Source organism: Ostrinia nubilalis, chromosome 10 (genome assembly GCF_963855985.1).
Source record: "Ostrinia nubilalis chromosome 10, ilOstNubi1.1, whole genome shotgun sequence".
Taxonomy (NCBI): Eukaryota; Metazoa; Arthropoda; class Insecta; order Lepidoptera; family Crambidae; genus Ostrinia; species Ostrinia nubilalis.
Window position 1 is genome coordinate 6,499,292 of NC_087097.1, and position 15,604 is coordinate 6,514,895.

At 35.0% G+C, this 15,604-nt stretch overlaps 1 protein-coding gene and 1 long non-coding RNA gene across 2 annotated transcripts in view; one reads left to right on the forward strand and one right to left on the reverse strand.

The window, feature by feature from the left end:
* The window catches only part of LOC135075733 (G-protein coupled receptor Mth2-like), a 114,488-nt gene that overhangs the window by 36,626 nt on the left and 62,258 nt on the right, over window positions 1-15,604 (reverse strand). The gene's annotated exons all lie outside the window — the stretch shown is intronic.
* On the forward strand, window positions 6,820-7,637 carry LOC135075541 (uncharacterized). Its single transcript, XR_010258048.1, has 2 exons — window positions 6,820-7,134; window positions 7,254-7,637. It is a non-coding gene; the product is annotated as an uncharacterized LOC135075541 (long non-coding RNA).

Sequence of the window (15,604 nt, forward strand, 5' to 3'; positions counted from 1 at the left end):
GACAGACAGACAGACAGAGTTACTTTCGCATTTATAATATTAGTTGGGAAGTTGGGATACAATCTGATATCATTCATTCCATTTGAGAAAAGATTAATGGACCAATAACGCAAAAAATCATTTCGATCTTTGTTTACTATAATATGTATCAAGTTCATTTAAAATAATATAATTAAGGACACTGAAGAGATACAGACCTACTAAAGAAATAACAATTGAGATGTATTAAGGAATAAAAAACGTTTTAAGAGTTTCTCTTCATAATACAAATGAATTTAAGCAATGTGGCCATTATAATGCGATTAGTACAACCAAAAAACTGTTGAACAAATTGAAATTAAACAAACATTTGTTACGCGTCGTACCTGCTTATATTGTAGAGTCAATATTATACTAATCAAAACCACATTAAATGTACTTAAAGTAAACATAGGCCTACATCGATTTTTAAACGATTTGAATAAATAATGTAGGTTTGGTAAAAAAATTAATTTTGTTTTTAGTAGACTTTAATGACAAATGTTTTAAAAAATAAGTATAAAATATGTTTCCTAGCTGCAATAATCAAAAAACATATATTTATTTATGCTTATAACCCGCGCAGATTAACTTGAGACCTGGGCTGATGACGTAATTGTCAGTGTACAGTGTGCATAAAAATCTTTCAAAAATAATTTATGATGGCTTTTCGAGTTAAATTTTAATATTTTTGAATATTAATACCTATGCCGCTGCTACGTATATGTGCTAACGACGGGAGCGAAGGTCGCATTCCAGCGGAATCTCAAGTTAATGCGCGCGGGTAGTAGTAACTATTATCATCATCATTAGGTCATTTAGTCTCTACCTACTGCATTAGGAAGACCTTCAGATATCCTTAGATTTGCTTTGCTTGTGTAGACACTTACCACGCTAGCTATATGGGTTCGGGATATGTGTTCGTCTCGAATTCAAGTTCAATGCTGTCGAATTCAAGTCGAAAGGCTCTAAAGAAGTCGCTTATTTTTTAGTTTCTACAAACAACACAACCATATATACCAGATAAGATACCAATCCTGGAAGAATAATGTCGACAAGTTGTACTTTCTATGACTTGACAACATGTTAACAGACGACGACTCATATAGGCGGGTCGACGGGCTTGGTGTGTAGAGCCCTTTAGAGCAGTGTTTTTCAACCTGTGGGTCGCCACCCCCTGGGGGGTCGCCAAGCCTCTATAGGGGGGGTCGCGAGGCGTCTTTCCGTTCTATACATGGCCAGAACGCACCCATAGGAAACTGCTCGTGTATATTTCGTAGTGCCTGTTTGTAAATCTGTGACTCCAAACTATACACGAATTTTGCGTACTGATCGTGTATTGGAGGAGCTTAGTAAAAAAAGTCATCTCCAAACTATACTCGATTAGTTTCTACTACACCACTTACACTTGACTAGAGTGTGTTTAGTTGATATTGATTTAGTAAAATTCAGTAAAATATGGAACTATATTTAAAATTACATTTATTTGATATTATTACATAAAATATTATTATTTTACTGAATCTATAATAAATCTAGATTTTTCATACTATTGTAAGTGGTTTTTGAAATTAAATTGATTAGGTAGATTTCAAATTAAATAACAATTTAATTAATAAGAGAGAGAGTGAGAGAAGAAAGTTCAACGCGCATTCAATACAATATTATGCGAGACTTTAAATGCTAGGTTTGTATTGTCGGCCGTTTGGTGTAGTGGTTCGAAGTGGTAGCGGGTTCGATTCCCGCACAGTACAAACATTTGTGTGCATGAACATATTTGTTTGTATTGGACTGGGTGTTTTCAATGTATAATAAGTATGTATTTACAAAAAAAAGTATTTAATTATGTTTATATCCGTTGTCTAGTACCCATAGTACAAGCTTTGCTTAGTTTGGGACTAGAAGCGCAGTGTAAAATGTCTAAGGATATTTATTTATTATTTATTTTATTTATTAACTTTTATCTCAAGAACAAAATCATTTTGACATATTTCCATACCTACAATTGGTGAAATATCAGCCCCAAAACAAATATCTTTTCTATGGCAGAATAAGAAACACCAAAAAATCCTTTATCAAAACAATGACACGTATCGAAAGATGATTCAATGTTTAAAGTAGACACGCAGATATGAATTAATCTATCTATATAAATAAAAATGAATTGATGTTCGTTAGTCTGATTAAAACTCGAGAACGGCTGGGCCGATTGAGCTGATTTTGGTTTTAAAATGTTTGTCGTAGTCCAGGGTAGGTCTAAACGGTGAGCAAATACGCGCGCGATATTGTTTTTCTGTAATAGACAAAATTCCACGCGAGCGAAGCCGCGGGCGGAAAGCTAGTATGTAATAGAAAGAGAGGTTAATAAGTCAAAATGACTAGCATGAAACTACTCGCGTATAAATTGTAATCACGCACTTATTACAATACATACATGATTAGTCCGTATGCGTACTGGCGATGTATATTTTGGAGGAAGATAATTGACCTAAGTCACTACAAAGTATACGCGAGCAGTACGCAGCGTATGCGTACTGGTCGTGTATAGTTTGGAGGAGCTTAGTAAAAAAAGTCATATCCAAACTATACTCGATTAGTTTCACACCCTTGCGTTCTGGCTATGTATAGAATGGAAAGACGCGGTCGCGAGAGATCGTAAAATCTACCTCAGTAAAAAAAACATTAAAGTTAAAAGATAGATTTATCCAAAATCTAACTATGCAAATGCATATAATGTTGTATGGATTGAAATAATTATACGGTTCCTACATCTTTGTAACATCGTAAAATGCATGAAAAAAAAGCGAACTGTTGGGGGGGTCGCAAAATATTTTTTCATACTAGGGGGTTGAAAAACACTGCTTTAGAGGAACTAGATGCTTTATTTCAAACAGTATATTGAAATAATATCTCCCAGTGCATTATAACGGGCGAATTTTACCCAGCCGCCGGCTGACTAACGTTAGATTGCGCAGATTACGTTCTGCGGGCGGAGAAATGAACTCCCTTTATCTGAGCGTTTCCTTTCTGATCGTTGCATTAAATTAGAATTCAAACGCTCAAAGAGCATAGGTTAGAATTGGCATTTCTAAGAGTAAGTAGGTATCTATACCTATGATAAATGATAATAGAAATACGACTTAGATTATACTACTTCATTACATTCAGTTTAATAACAACCAGGTTTACGATTTCGATGAACTTTTCGCAATTAATTAATTTTTACTAAAGACTGTTAATATAAATTATACATATATTAAAATGCTCTTAAGTTAATTAAACCGAAGTAGGTGCGTTGTGTAGGCGGTTTCCAGACTGTTTGTTTCTTCTTAATTCGTAAAAGATTTTGGTATATTTTCCGAAGTCACAGCTATTTTCTTTGTTTTCCCAAGCACGTGTAAATCTTTACACATTTACCAAATTCTTTCACACAAGACTCTGAGATAAATAATCGCATTCGTAAATGAATACAGATACGCATCTAGAATTCCTTCAGTAAATCAAACAGAAAAATCTTATCGCCTTTATTTATTCGAAGCGTAATTAGTCACGGGCGAACAATTCATCGGGATGATGGCATTAGGCCCGGCGAAGACGGTTGACTGTGTCCCACTTTTCGCAGGATTTCAGCCATAACAAATGAAGTGGTACGTAAGTAGGTACTGCGTTTATTATGGCACTAGTTCCTTCAATGAAAAAAAAACTCCATTGTAAAATAGATTTACAGTTTCTTGACGTTCGTAACTTAGTGAATATGATGGTACTTATTTGTTTCACTCAATATCCTGATAGCCAAGTGTTAGATAGTTGTACTTAGTAGTAAATAATTCAAAATAAGCTCAGAATGGAAATATTACATTTCTCATTATTTACCATATGGCATGGTAACCAACAGATTCCTAAATCTAATCTATCGTTCTATTTTTGTCAATTTTTTAGGCGACTAATCACAGCAGGCCAATTAGTTAATAGTGTGTAATCGACCTAACGCCAAATAAATCTGAATTCAGGGTTATAAATGTAGATTAAGCCTAATTGGTAGCCGAGAGTGGAATTAAGAAAATATTTATCGTGAAAATGAGAAACAAGCCCGGACCGCGGCTTAAGAAAACAAACCGAATCACGGCGACAATAAATTACTTTAGAAAAAATATACTCCGCCATCGCCAAAATAATCAACTGCTACTGCGAGAACAACGCGAACAAAAGGTAAATTGTATTTGGACTTTAAGGTAAATTGACTTGAGTAAATTAAATGTTCAGAAAGAGCTAAAGCTGCTGGCCTTATTTGCCCGCCGACGGGCGGTTATTAAACAGGCTTTTATTTTGAAAGTATAACTTTATGGCATCAGTTTAATAATGGATTTATTTAGACCTTTTTGCCTGTTGCTCTTCTTAATAGCTCTCATATCAGAGCTAGAGCAACTAGTGAACGGATAAATAAACATAAATATATGATCATCATCATCATCATCATCATCATTTCAGCCATAGAACGTCCACTGATGAACATAGGCCTCCCCCAATGATTTCCACAATGACCGGTTGGTGGCGGCCTGTATCCAGCGCCGCTGCGCTTTTCGGTACGTGGCCTCCACTCCGAACCTTGCTGCCCCATCGGCCGTCAGTTCTGCGTACTATGTTCACTGCCTATTGCCATTTCAGGTTGCTAATCCATTGGGCTATGTAAGCGACTTTGGTTCGTTTACAGATCTCCTCATTTTTCAACGGATCTCGTAAAGGAACACAGAATCTATACTAATATTATAAATGCGAAAGTATGTCTGTCTGTCTGTATGTCTTGCTTGCTTTCAAGCTTAAACCACTGAACCGATTTTGATGAAATTTGGCATAGAGATAGTTTGAGTCCCGAGAAAGGACATAGGATAGTTTTTATCCCGATTTTTGAAACAGGGAGTGAGGAGGAGGGAGTGCTTTACAAATACTTAGAAAGTCGAGAGCTCCGGGTATAATAACGGGACTGTTCTCAACCCTAGTTCCCACCGCAACCCCTGTGTAGCCAGCATCTACAGCTTGACCGCCAATAAAAACCCAACCAGTGAAGGGTACTTATAACAAATGTTTAAGTCATATCATAGCTATATACTAACACATGGAATTCTCAAGCAACATGTTGCCGTCCGAACTATTTAAATTCGTTCGTTCGTTTCAGCCAAATGACGTCCACTGCTGGACAAAGGCCTCCCTCAAGGTTTTCCACAATGAACGGTCCTGCGCTACCCGCATCCAGGCTCTTCCCGCGACCTTTACCAGATCGTCGGTCCACCTAGTAGGAGGCCTGCCCACGCTTTTTTAAATTACTTACCTAGCAGCCCAATAAAATATTATGGCATTGATCAATTTGATTACCCCACAGAGCATGTTCAGAGGACGTGGTCTATCTATACACTAAACACTCGTCTCCAGCCGCGTCTCAAGAGATAATAGAAGGTAAACATTTGCTAAGCCACACAACGGACGCACCAGGGGCGACACTAGCCCACGCTAAGATCGAGTGGTGCCGGGTTATTGAGAAAACTATCGATATTTGAACTTCAGGTCACACTTAAAATTTTCGATAGATTCCCAACTAACAGGTGCACTATTATTGTGATATCACAAAACATAATAATTATTAAATGCCCTAAAGTTGGTCTAACAAAAAAATTTCGTTGTATAAAATAAGCAAAATCCATTAAATACTTACAGCGTACTTTAATTAAAAAACCCTTAGCCTAAAAATCGATGAAAATTAGGTTAATTAAATTACTAAAGTAAGGAGGTAGGTACTACAGTATTGGAGCAATTTAAAGTTTCCTTCATAACAAAAATTATCTCCAAAGCCTAACTAAGCATTCATTTTCTGCTAAAATAGTATCAATCGAAGCCAGTTTATTGAACATCGATATATCGGGAAAACGTAAGGACATCTCTAGCACGACTCATTCGTTCCAATTCATTTCTCATCTGGTGTTTGCGAAGTCAACACGCCTCTATACGCTCTTTTTACTCGCGGCTCGAGAAAATTGCTTTTGCTTCTAATTGAGCAATCTGTAGTGCTAGCTTATAATAAGAAGAGAATTACAGACACGTAATCCTAATTCTAATGAAATTAGCTTGTGAAGCCTCTGTAGGCTGAGCACGTAGCCATAGAAACAGCACTGAAACGAATTAGATTAGAGTTTCCGAGAGAAACAATAGTATCTGCGAGTATTATGGGGCTACATTTCTCTGGTTTAGGTATTCTGTGGAATCTGCGTTTTATAAAGTTGAGCCAAATTGTCAATGGACTTTTAAACAACGGTAATGCCGCTAATTGTCACCTTAATTATGAAACACGAGGGTTCAATCACCCGATAAATCATCATCATCATCAATCGGTGATAAGTATTATTCTGAGGGCGATTATTATCTATCAATATTAATTATTATTATCTTTAAAAATTGTTCTCATTGGGACAAGTATCGAAGATGCCATCTTCCGTAAGAAAAAATATTTCAATATCAAAATAAGAAAGTGGCTGTCCCTCCTACCTATTATCGTATTTCAAATAAATTAGCGATGCATAAAAACGCCCCTCCTTGATTCCCGATAAATGATAATCCGCAATAACAAAATTAATTACTTTGACCAAGCGACGGGCGAAAGAATTTCGCGAAAGATTGGAGATTAAAACGTTTAATCCGACAAATACCTATAAAGTCCATAATTTCTTTTAGGGAGGCGGAAACTCATCAATCATTAAACATTTTTGACGGAGCTTTCCTTTTGTCGGAGGTTTGTAGTTTAGATCCTAATAAGGTACCTGGGTCGAATATGGCCAGCCGAAAAATATGGCCACATGCCATTATTTCAAATACGAAATATTATAATAACCTGAACGCGACCATAAATTGTCGCTAGTGTAGCGTGTATCCGAACGGCGTACCTGTCACTCCTCCCGCGCGCCCGCTAGTCGCCCAGTGTTTATTAAATGGTAACGAGTTTTAAGGTTATAAAAACATCAAGTAAGTATTGTCCTGTATTTTGTTAGTTTGAATTTAAGAATCTTTGTAAATCACATTATGATTTTGTGTGGCGATTGTAATTTGATATTTCTTTGTTTAATTACCAAAGTAATAATGAGTTTTTCATTCCTGATATGAAAACGTAAAAAATGAATGACTGCAAATATGGCCACCGTGTGGCCATATTTCCGATATTAAGTAAGTAGTAACCTCTTTTTTTGTTTTAGACCATGGCACGCTATAAATCTAAAGGGATTACAGGTAATTGGTCAGAAGCATCAATGAAACAAGCATTAACTGCAATCAAAAGCGGTAAGATGAAAGTATATACGGCTTCAAAGCACTATAATGTGCCAAGACGTACTTTGAGGCGTTATTTACTAGAGAAAAAGGAGACAAAATCTACATTGGGTCGGAAACCGCTTCTTAACCCTGAACAAGAGAAGATTTTAGCATACTTAGCATTTTAAGTTTAAAATTAAGAAAGACTTGTTGAGTCTCATTGTTGACTTTATCTTTTAATTTAAATTTTTGTAAAGGTACTTAGTTCCTTATTTGTAATGAATATCGCCCAAAGAATATCTTTTAAATAAATCTTCTATTAAAATATAATAACTATTTTTATTTCATTTTATTTAGAAGTTTTTTAAACTAACTAATTCATACAGTAAATATGGCCACATGTATGGGCATATTTACCTCCCCCGTCGGAAATATGGCCAATTTCTATATTTTTAAAAATGTTGCAAATACTTTTTTATCATTTGAAGTCTTTACATTTTTTTGCCTTTTTTGTAAAGATAAATAACCACTCTTTAGAAATGAGTGCTAAAACTTTCTTGTTTTAGCTTTATTATTATTAAAAAACCATACCAAACCTTAAGGTGGCCATATTTGACCCAGGTACCTTATTAGTGAATTATCCGGCATTGTAGGAACTGAAAAAAGATCACATTGGTATTGGTACGTCTAGCACTATTGAGACCCTCTAGATACTAGATATGCATAAAAACGTAGGAGACTCAAATTTATTTGTATTTTAAATCTAATTTATTTTATTTAAATGTGTTTTAATTATGTAATTAATAATTAAAATCTAAATTTATTGTAATTTATTATTATTGTAATTCATAATTAATGTAAAATGAATTTATTTTTATTATTTAATTTTTATGGTGCTTTTTTGTTTCTTTCTTTTTGTTTGTTTGTTTTCTCTTTTTCTATTGCGCCCCCCTGCTGCGTTCTCCCTGCTGCCGGACTTGTGGACTCCTTTCTCCTCTTGCATCTCCGTCAGCAGGGGTACGCCGTGACAACAGAGGGCCCCCGCTGAAAATCAGTTTCAAGACAAGCCCTGGCGGTCTTGATGTACGCTGAGCGGGTGCCTTTTTGTCAGAGGGGCACAAGCAGTTAATTGTCCACTTGTTTATTTCTCTCTGTTTTAATCTATGTCTTACCTGCTTGTATACCTTTCTTGCAAATAAAAAGTTTTCTATTCTGTTCTTTTCTACTCAAAGCTGTGCATACCAAGACCAACTAATGTGCAAATTACTTTGAAGCTCTATGAAAATGTAAGTTTCAAGAAACTCCTCAAAACTTGTTATCCATAATTGTTTTGCGGTGTCCTTAGTTGCTATTTATATCAAAATCCTGACAACATTAATCGTCTCTTCTTCAAATTGCTTCAGGCGGACAAACCTCGTCACGATCATAATAAAAAAAAGTTTATTATTTCCAGACAATGCCTACTAGATAAAATTATTATGTTAGAGGAACATGAAATCTATGTTTATTAAATTAGGTTTATTAAAAACAAATTTAGGAGTAAGTCCCTCAAAAAAAGATTTACTAACAGACTTCTAATTCTACCAATTCAATAAAAAAATCTCCGTCTGGAATTGAAGATAATTAAATAATCTTCAAAATGGCTCTTATATTTTTACATAGCCTAATAAAGGATCTATGTAGTTGCTAGGTAAAATTGACAAAAGATTATTTTATTTTCAATCTTAAGTGAAAAACAATCTTTTTAAAGGAAAATACGCCAATAACTTAGCAATCTAAACAAAACCCCATCAGCTAATAATATTTGCCGTTCCGCGATCGATTTAGCGGAATCTAAAGGTGCGGTTTCGTGAGAGCACCCCGCGAGCATTCGGAGTGTATTTTCATCCGAACATTGCTGCCGCGGATTAATATTGCACTGGTCAAATTGTGCCATTTGTAATTACCATACTGTCGAGCGCTACCTATATGTTATGCGTACACTTTTGCATCAGTTTGTTGTGTGCATTCAGCAAAGTTCTAATATGCACAAACAATACTCGTAGCTTATGTGATCAAGTGCATCGTACTTAAGACTTGGGAGTTGGACAACTAAAGGCTTTAGCTTTAATGGTAGCAAATTTTGCCCTCTACATAAACTTGAACTTGTTGTGGCTATTGGAGCATTAGCATTAAAGCCACATAAAATTATTAATATCTGCCAATTCAACAATCATTTTATATTATTAGCGACTGACCAGTTGTGGCAGTCATTTAATTTAGGTGTGATGCAAATTGTATGAATGAAATTATTAGAAATCTATTTATCAGGCAACTTTTGAGGTCCTAAATTATTTTTACACGTTTTGGGATTTGTTTAACGATATCCAATGTATGATGTTTGAATGTATTAAAATAGATATCGTTTTAATACATTAAATCATAAAAGTCATTTATTTTCTGTAATTAAGGCTGAGTTGCACCACCTAACTTTGACCGTAATTATGACGATAAGCGGTGTTTTTTGTATGGAGTTTGACAGATTACTGACGTTTATTATAGTTAAAGTAAGATGGTGTAGCCCAGCTTAATAGACGTTTACATGTTTGAAAAAAAAATTTTTGTTATAACCGCACCTTAAGCGGAATCTATTAGAGATAATATTGTTATGCCCTTAGGTCTGATAACGTAGGGGAAGATAACTGCTATTGTTTCTGGACCTAGGTCTAGTGCATTAGACAGGCTTTATGTTACAGCCGGATTATCCCAGATAAAAAGATTATGAAGGTTGGTTAGAGCAAAGCTCTTTGAATCGTACCAGTGTATTTGCTTTATTACGAAAATCATTTAGATACGTTATTCAAAAGCCTGTCTAGCAGGAACAAATTTTAGTTGAAGTATATTTTCGTCGATTTGATTTTGATTTGTATTACGTCACTAAACTTAAAGTGAAATGAATTTGGGAATAGAATTCATTTTAAAGTTTATTCATTTATAAGCACAACAAGTACACCAATCTAGCTAAACTAAAATACTCGTAGCATGAGACGAGATTGTTCTGTTTTTATTTCTAGTTATAGTTAAAAAAATTGTTACTGGTTTCTTATTTTATTATTTTACCAAGAGCCAATGTTTCAAGTGTCACATAATTTTAGTTGAATCTCTTGCAACAGCAGAAAGAGGTTGAGAAATCGGTAAGTATATTAATACTATTTAATACCATTCGAATATCTTTTGTTTTTTATATAAAACAAATGAAAATGTCGGTGGTCAAGTGACCCAGTATCCGGGATCGTTACACAGATAATGTGTGCTTACTCGGGTGCGCAAACATGGCGCTCAAACACCGAGGCAAATTACACAAAACGCTTTCTAACGGTTCTGGAACACCTTTTGGGCATTTAGGACATCACTGATATACAACATTTTCTAATATTACCACATTTGTTAGGATATGGATATAATAGGGATGTTTCCTGGGTAAAAAAGCAAGAGTTTTAATTAGTCCGTCAGTTAGCTTATCAAAAACTACTTGACACGTATTTTTCACTTATTAAAACTAATGAAAATGTAAAGAGATAAAGCGTGCCAAAGTTCTAAAGAAAAGACCCGTGACGTCAGTAAGTGCGTAAAAGTGCAGCACTTTGTGACGTCGCGTGGAACTTCAACGCACTATAACTTTGTAATTATTTGTTTGATTGACAATTAAAAATATACGTGTCCAATATTTTTTTATACTAAAATTGACGGACTAAAAAATTTTTTTAGGAAACTAGCCTATAGAGAGTTATTCAATTCAATTTATTCATTTATAGATAACAATGATCCACATGGTTAGTAAATGGGTGCCTTATACCACTAATTATCCAACCCATTCGGTAAGAAGTAGCCGAAGGAAATGTCGGATAATAGGAGAGTCGTACCTCTCCGCAACGGTCTTCAGGGTACTGTTGGGGCTCGCCCGTATCCTACTGAGCAACGAGGCAGTCTTCTTGCGCAGGACAGCAAAGAAGCCGACTGAGCAAATATTTCCGAAGCACTGCAGAAGCGAGGCAAGCCCAACAGCACCCTGAACCCGTTGTTATATTGGACCCGAAGGGTTGTTATGGATGGCTCTTATCTATACTAATATTATAAAGGGGTAAAGTTTGTATGTTTGTATATTTGTTAAATTGTAAGGGTTAATCTCGAGATCTACTGAACCGATTTTAAAAATTATTTCACCAATAGAAAGCCACATTATTGCTGAGTGTCATAGGTTATATAAAAAACCGCAAAATTCCACGCGGGCGAAGCCCGTTTAACTGATAGTGCTATTGCTAGAGCAGTAACTAGGACTAACGGTTTAAGATGCCCTACATGATGATATTTCTAATTAATAATGAGGATATTTGCAATTAGAAACGAAAAATCAACAGTGTGCGCCTACACTTAAGTATGGGCTTGTACGAGTTTATTTTTATATGTACTTACTTTGAAACAGTTTTCAAGTCACCACTAAAGCTGGGTTGCACCATCTTACTTTAACTTTGACAATCGTCAAAAATCCGTCAAACTCCACAACAAAAAGCGCCGGTTATCATCATAGTTACCGTTAAAGTTAGGTGGTGCAGCTCAGCCTAGATCTTCAAATATTTGTAGAAGCATTGACTTAATATACACAATACACATAAACCTTTAAGTGATCGATATGTGAATATAATTACCTATGTTATTAATTGGGATCAATGAGCTTTGGTGTACTGTCAATAGCTCCATAAATTAATCCTGTTGAGATTCCCAATTAATAACCACAATCAAAATTGGCTGTGGTAAAGCAAATTATCTACTGCTAGGCATATTATCTTAACTAATTTATACATAAAACGGTCATATATTTTCAAAGAGACAAATCAAATGATCCATGATGATAGTTTCCAAAATTCATTCGCTAACGAGTGGATTTGGAAATTAGAATATGCTCAAACATGGCCGAAGCTAAATGGGTATTTCAATCATTTAGGTCTGATGCGTTCCATATTTACCGTTCCAGATATTAGCGCCGCCGTTCGAAATCTATTTGGAAATCTAGCATTGAACATACACTATGCTGTGCAGTTATTGTAGATTGTATCGAATACAGCTGGTCTACCAAACTATCTAATTTATAGAGAGCAGAATATATGTATGTACTACTGCTAGAGGTCTAGAAGTTGTTCAGCTTTAAATGATGTATGTAGTTATTTATTTCTGTGCCCACCACTGATAGTGGATTATGTTTTTTAAGTTCGTTTTCCTTACTTTCCTATAAAATAAATGAATGCTGTATTAGTTATACCTCTTTTATCGTATCTTTCTATTATTGTAAGTCTAAAAGAGCTTATAGCTCTCTTCAATGAGATTATTCGTCCACAAACATAATACCCTTTGCCTTTGCAAATGCACTGGGCATTACAACCCTGTTATGAAGATTAGCGAATTTAATCTCAATGTTATAAAAGAACTAAAATCAATTTTTTAACTGTTTGAAGTTCTATCAGTAATCGTTATTTTGAGCTTTGCGATTAGAATTTTAATATAAAATTATCACTTCACGGGATTTATTGCAACAATATCTATTTTAACGGTAAATAATATTTACCCTCTTATTAATATTATCTTATTTATTTTTTAATAATATTTAATATTTACGTGAAGTGATAATTTTATAGTAAAAAATGCAACATAATAGTTTAAAATATTAGAATTTTAATGCTATAAAAATACGAATTATTAAGTCAAGTCAGAAGAATTAAGAATGGTCCAATTAGGACTTTAGATAGTACCATCGGTTAATTTAAACACGTGACCTTACTCTTCAGATTAAAGCACTTAAACCATTGTAAGTGTAACTGTTAACTTAACATACCGATATAAAGATGTTGTCACTAATTGGGACCTCATGCTGTTACGCAATGCACTTTATGAGCTCCCAGGAGTGAAGAGCCTCTAGACATAATAAACATACGTGTGTACAAAATACCTTCTACATAACGTTACATGTAGGTTTCAAGACAAATTAATGAATGCCCACAGCGGCTTCTAGAATCTGACACTAGAGCCTTAATTGTTACAACCAAAATAGAAGGAATACACATATTTTGTTTAGTTTCGGCAATAATTTTATCCTTTTCGTTTTCCAGATACGTTTTAACGTGCAATGTGAAATACGGTTTCTATCGATAGATTAATATTAATTTTATTTAACAATAGAGCTTTAGCATTGGTCCAAAAAAAATCGACTCGAATCGAATGCTCCTCAAAACTCGTGTCAAACTCAAGTATAGATTCGAGTTAGGATTTTTAGAATTGTGATATTTGAAACTGTGACTTCAATATATTCTTGATTGTAGAGTCTTACTTGATAGCCGTTTTATGCTGTTCCTAGGAACCCATTTGTCGCTGTTTTGTTACCTTTAAAATGCACCTGGCTGCTTAGTGGAGCTTAAAGTTTTTCCTCGCGTGTTCCTAACTCAATGATATACAGCAGGCGCCACGTGAGCGAGCTGTGCTAACACAATTAGCGTTAATGGAGCAACTTGTTTGTTTGTTTGTTCTTACAGCACCAAAACGTTACGTTAAAACTTTAATCGCACCTCCGTATAATCCCATGAACTTTATAGCTACAGATTTAGAGGCGATAATTGAACGCGACGTACGTGGAATGGGTAATGATTTGTTAGACTACGTAATAGAGACGCGATGCGAATAAACGGCAATTTTGGAGAGTAAATATGAATTAGGGAGATTGGTTTAGCAATATACGCCAGCAATATTACTCTTATTATACGCTTTATTTATATTTTTCTAAGGTTTAGGATAGAAATCTGGTTGTTGCGTAAAACTTTTGGATATTCAAAAAGCTTTCCTCATGTATAACTACGACCAATATAAACTAGAAATTTTATGTAGCGAACATCGTTGTAATGAGGCTACCTTTTAAATAATTTATGCCACATCCTCTCTTACCCTAAAGCACCACTCATGTTCTCTCTACATTCTAATTATGAATTCAGTCACAGGACCTCCATTGCTGAACATAGGCCTCCTCCAATGATTTCCATGATTCTCTACATTCTACTTGCCTAAAATTTTCTTGAAAGTACATCCTTACATCATTAAATATAAATGTAAGGTTCACAATTTGAAACCAATATCAAAATAGAACCTCATTGTCACCTCATACGCAGTGTAATGTTTTAAAACCGCCCGTGCCATTGTTAGGCGACGCTGTTTGCGCGCAAACAGTCTGCTTGCCGCCGGGTGACAGCCGTAAACATGGCTACTCGTTATGCTGTAGCTGTTACGTCACCACATTAAACATAATAATATTGTTAATGCGAAGGTCTGATTGTTACATTTTTTTGGCAAAAAGTACTGCTGAATCGATTTAATTGATTTTGGTCTAGGATTCGAGAAATAGTTTGTAAATTGAGAAAAAAATGCCTTCTAGCCTTCAGGACTAAATAAAGAAGAAGACGAAAAGATAATAATTAAAGATAATTAATAAAAATAAAGATATTTACTTAGAAGTGTCAAACAGGACATTAACTCAAAAGGTAGGTAGGTACAGACACAAAACGTAGCTTGTTTTGTCGTGATGGTAAAACTTGAAAGGAGTAAAAAGTAAAATTGCAATGCCCTTGCAGGGCCCATATGTTTACCTTACATATTTTATAAGACCTTACTGTACATACATACATATGTGATGCAATAAATAAATGAATGAATATGAATGTTAAAAAAGGGTTAAAGTTTTTGGGGAAAACTCATTAAACCTACATTATGATAATGCTTATAAAAATAAAAACCATGCGAATGAAGCCACAGGCAAAAGCATAGCTGTTTAGACGCCCAAACTGTCTTAATATGTCTTCTTATCGTGACCTTTTGGCTATTCGTATAAGACAAACACAGTTTCTTGTATCATATTCTTCATCTACAAACATTTGTTGTGTCACTAATTGGTACGTCACGTTGTTACGTAATAAACTTGAGCGTTCCCTTAGGAGTGGCGGGTCATTGTTAAACATGGCTTTGTACACACCTCTACCACCACAATTAGTTACGCTGCTCATAATAGTGATTGAGATAAATTCAATAAGATTTTGAGAATAACAATCTATAAATTAAGCTATAGGTATAACGAAATACAGTCAACAAACTAAACCCGTCGACCCGCCGACATGAGTCGTCGACTTTTGACATGTTGTCAAGTCATAGAAATTACAAGTCGTCGACATGTTTCTTTTGAAATTAAACCTTGCTGTGTACGTCATACAGCCCTTATGAATCCATA